We start from the raw sequence: 5,393 nt of genomic DNA on the forward strand, positions 1-5,393 counted from the left end.
TTATAGTAAAAATTCCAAAATGACTAATCAAATTAGGAAATTTAGTTTCTAAGGTTGTTTGGCCAGCTTAGCTCAATCAACTACTCGAGCCAATTCAGGTTCAACATGAGTAGGTGTGACATTTTTTCAAACATGTAAAATGCATTTTCAACTTCTCATCAAATGTAAATCAGAGATAGTACTTTACAAGTGTTTCATCAAACACTCAGCAAGAACCATCAAAATCAAGATAGGAGGGCAATTTTATGGCATAAAAGTTTTTTTTTTCTAGAGATTTATTTGGCATCGATTCATTCCTTGCCACCAATTAATCTCACAGAGAATGTACACATTCGGAACAATACTTAATTGAGTCATTTCATCAAATACTCAGCAAGCAACATTAATATCAAAATAACCAAGAAGAGCATGCAAACTCGACATTTTAGAGATGCAAGATGTTGAGATCTGTTTCATGCCCAAAACAGACATTTTAGTACATGTGGCCTTAATCGAATCTCAAAGTGGATGAGATACGAATAGTCCATGCACCAACAATCTCCTACATGGGAAAATCCCAAATCTTTCAATTGGTGCAGGGACAACGAATCTCATTGCAAAATAATCACAAACATAACAAATTCTACAATTATACCAGCTGGATGGTTATGGAATCCAGGCATGCAAATGGTTTCTTAAAAAGATCCGCTAATTACGATTTATTATGATTTGGTGGGATAGCGATACTGGCAGAGGGATATTGTGGGATGGCGATAATGGTGGACGGATTTGCCTCTGTCTAATCCTATCCAAAAGCTGATATTTGCAATCATGTTCATCAACAAAAACAGGGTGCAACAGCCCATAACGTTTATATGGACATGCACAACAGCCCAGGCCGCATGGAGTCGTCTCTTCCATCAGCCGTCTGGATCTCCTACGCCCGCCGTCTGAAGACGGTCCTTCAATCCCATCGCGAATCCCATGGGATATAGTGGGATGGAGAAAATGGCAGAGGGATTCGCTGAATCCGACTCCAAATCCAACGTGTTGTTTACGAGGGCTGCGTCATCTATCATACACCAACTATCCAAACAGTCCCTGGGATGGGATGTGATGGGATAACCCTTGTATGTCATCTTAAGACGATATCCAGTGCCCGGCCAAACACGCCCTTAAAGAGATGAACCATGCATTATAGTAACTTCCATCAAGAAGGGTTCTTATACATGAAATTTCTAGCTGCATATCTTGTTTGAGATGGGGGCCATTCGTCATTTATTACCATCGCAAACACGTGATGGATCTGGGTAATTTATCATATGGGACTTGCCATGAACATGTCTTAAAGATCAGGCCGGTACACGCATGTGCCAGAAGAATGAACGGTTAGAACAAGATGCCCCATATAGTTTGTATTTAACATACAAGTGTGGGCCACTTATTGAATTGAAGTTCCTATTTATTTTATGGAGGGAGCATATTAACTATGGCCCCACATGATAATTGACCCAGATCCTCCCATGTTAGTTCACCAAACGCAAAGCACCTCGTTGACTAATTTGTCCATGTTAGTGTAGGTAGATCTTCCTTGTTTTACAGCATTTTCAGCACATTCCAATTTCATGTCATGCTTCTTCATGTCCCCCTTCTCTCCTTCCATCATTTCTCTCATAAGTCCCTCCACTTGCTCTCTTTCAACTTGGTTGTCGATCTACATTCCAATGCCCTACTGGGTGCATGCATACCAATTGGTCTGTTGTTCCGTAAAGAATGGCCAATAGATTACCAACACTCCACTACATACAGTACTCTCCAGCTTTGAATTCTATCCACAGTGTGTCAAGAACTCTCCGGTCCAAGGGCATGCCAGCTCTTCCTCTTGTGGACACCAACATGCAAGAAGGCTCCTTTCCTTGGTCGCATCCAAGAATTCTTCTGGTAGCATTCCCATTTCACCCTTCACAAGATCAGGCCTGATGACCCGTAAGAGCTAATGACTGTTATTCAATAACCCCTAAGAAAACTCTTTCAATTGGTGCATGGTCATGACCGTTATGCTCCCAAAGTTCACATAAATGACCAATCTTGGCTCTTTCATGTCCAGCCTGTTGCAAAAAAAGTTGATTTTAAAAATTATATATACAAAAAATATTAAATATTATATTAAAAAAAAGTGTTGAAAAACACCTTTTTCATGGTTTTGGGAATAGTCCCACATTGGAAAAAGAAAACTTTTTATGGTTTAAATGAAAACAGGGAGTACTATAATATTTGTTTACCTAGTCCAAGGACTATGGACCTTGCATATTCTAGTGAATAGCACTGGAACACCTACGCGTGCATGCTCGCGCTCGGGCATAAGCACAAGCTCGGCCTCGGGCTCGGTCTCGGTCTCGGTCTCGGTTACGGGCTCGGTGCGAGGGTGTGGGCATGTGAGGTAGTGTGGCTATAGTTGATACAACCATCTAAATATTAAAGAAACAAAAATTCCATTTGATCCAAGTATCAAGCTAAAAGAAAATACCGGAAGAACAATTGCACAATTAGAATATATGAGTGCTATAAGGAGTCTTATGTATGTTATGTAATGTACTAGACCTGATATCGCATATGCTGTAAATAAACTTAGTAGGTTTACTAGTAACCCCAGTACTGAACACTGGAATGCAATCAATGGAGTCCTTGGTTACTTAAAAGCAACCAAAGACTTAGGATTATTTTATTTAGAATTTCCTACCATATTGGAAGGATATACTGATGCGAGCTGGATATTGAGTGTGGAGGACAATAAGTCTACTACAGGGTGGGTATTCATCCTAGGAGGTACAGCTGTATCTTGGGGATCTAAGAAACAGACTTGCATAATGCACTCGACTATGGAGTCTAAATTCATAGCCCTGGATGCAACAAGCAAAGAAGCTAAGTGGCTAAGGGATATTCTATTAGAAATCCCTTTCTGTGTAAAGGCCATATCGACTATGTCACTACATTGTGATAGTGAAGCCACATTAGCCAGAGGTTATAGCGGCACATATAATGGTAAGTCTAGACATATCAGTCTTTGACATGATTAGGTCAGACGATTGATTCGAAATGGAATCATTGTTATTTCCTATATGAAATCAAGCAATAACCTAGTAAACCCTTTCATTAAACCTTTACCGAGAGAGGTAGTAAAAGCTATATCTAGAGAAATGGGGTTGAAACTCTTCAACCAAAGTTCCACCAGTGATGGTAACCCAACCTAAAGTTAGAAAATCTCTAATTTTAAGTTTAATGGGTAAGAACAAGTCACTGATATGTGAAAAAAATTTAGCACTAAATTATAAAACATCATCCATAATAGATAAGTGCTGAGCATTATGAAAGAGGGTTGAGTCTTAGAACTCTTAATAAAATCTAGTCTAAATGACAAGTGTCTTATAGTAATGAAAATACTAGAAGGATTTCACCTATATGAACATAGAAATGATGCCGTTTCTTATGAGAGTTAAGAGTTTTCTCTCGGGATCGTTCACGAAATAGGATAAGCACATGACCATTAATTGTGCTGAGCAAGAATGTGGGAACTCTAACTAACACATAACGAATATGTGTGCGGCTTCTCCGACTCTATTATCTAGGAATAACTAGTTCAACGCTACGGCTACCAGTCATTTCAACAGAGTTTTGATATACTTACACTAAGGAAAGATTAAAATAAAAAAATATCTTTCTTTATGCATATAAGTTGATTATTCTGCTAGAAATGTTTAATCGAGAAAAATATATTTTTTAAAAATCAAGTGGGGGATTGTTGCATAAAAAAAGTTGATTTTAAAAATTATATATAGAAAAAATATTAAATATTATATTCAAAAAAGTGTTGAAAAACACATTTTCCATGGTTTTGGGAATAGTCCCACATTGTAAAAAGAGAACTTTTTGTGGTTTAAATAAAAACAGTGGAGTACTAAAATATTTGCTTACCTAGTCTAAGGACTATGGACCACTGGATCACCCTCGTGCGCGCGCTCACCTCGGGCTCGGTCTCAGTTACGAGCTCAGTGCGAGGGCGTGGACATGTGAGGCAGTGTGGTTGTAGATGCGCTAGTGGCGCACTTTGCACTTCGCACGTGCGCATCGTGTCGCAGAAGGTCGCGACTAGGTGGCTAAGGTGAGTGACTAGTTGGAAGGGAGACTAGAGAACTGAGAGAGAGGTCCCCCGTATATATAAAGAGGCTGAATATAGCTGTTGCAGAAGAAGTGTAACTATTATGGCATTAGTACAAAAACCATGCTATAACTGCTACATGGCTAGCCCAACAGCTAAAAAACGGCTAGCTACTGTCTCACAATAGTTAGCATGCAGCAGCTTAATGGCCCATGCACAATAGTTAGAAAAGGGCCATAAAATGGCTAGTTTTCTCCAACAACTAGAAAATAGTCATGGGATTTATTTCCCTAGACCATAACCCCCAGTCACTACAGCCTATATAAACAAGGCCTGGATGGGTTTCCAAACCATCTCTTAACCTACCCCAGCAGACCCATACGCACTGAGACAACTACTCCTCTCCTATACTCCAGTGACTCCAGCAAGACAGCAAGGTTTGAACCATTGCTTGAAGAACAGACCAGTGGTGTGGTCTAGAATGGTTCAATTGAACCAATAGCTGAAGAACAATAAGAATAGACCAGTGCAGTGGTCTCATTTACATGCATCTTCTTCTCTCTTTTTCATTTTGGGATTTTTTTTTCTTTTATTGTATTTCTGCTAGACTGAGTGTAACAGATTTCCAATAGGTGGGCCTTCGTGTTTGCTAAACGCAGACCCACATCAGGCTCGTCGTATCGTAGAAGTGGTTTGCATGTAACCTATCAGCATACTCAATTCACTTAAGTAGGGATAAATAACGCTTTAAGGATAGCGTCCCAGACGTGCCTCAACCTGTCCTTATTTCAGATCAATTTGCATTTTCAGATTCCTTATTTTATAGAAAAAATATTATTCTGTAAAATTTCCAACATAATCTCCCAAGACAGCCTTCATCTTCCTTTAAGAGATTCAATCCAATCAACTCCAATGGACTCTCTTGTAACTGGTTACATGGAATCGATAGGGGACCGATCTTGTAAGTATTGGGAATCATGGCTTTAATTGCATCAAGGGCGTCACGTTCCATGTTCTCGAATGTGTTGAGAATGACAACCACTGCTTTTGGAGCTCACCGTGCTTGGTTGATCTTAAAGTTGAGCTTGATGTCATTGGGATTCGTTGTACGAATGAAGCTTGAAAAATCCCTTAGACAAATGACCTGATCTCCATTCATTAACGCTCATCCATACACCATACACTAAAACAAAGCAAATAAGAAATTATAATATGTTAATGGTATTCATACTCCCTACAAGTTTTTGTTGGGGGCCTT

At 39.4% G+C, this 5,393-nt stretch overlaps 1 pseudogene; it reads right to left on the reverse strand.

Annotated features, from left to right (window-relative positions):
* Window positions 1–1,422: 1,422 nt before the first annotated feature.
* Window positions 1,423–5,147, reverse strand: LOC131238035 (7-deoxyloganetin glucosyltransferase-like; annotated as a pseudogene).
* Window positions 5,148–5,393: the final 246 nt, after the last annotated feature.

This window comes from Magnolia sinica, chromosome 2 (genome assembly GCF_029962835.1).
Source record: "Magnolia sinica isolate HGM2019 chromosome 2, MsV1, whole genome shotgun sequence".
In the NCBI taxonomy this organism is placed as follows: Eukaryota; Viridiplantae; Streptophyta; class Magnoliopsida; order Magnoliales; family Magnoliaceae; genus Magnolia; species Magnolia sinica.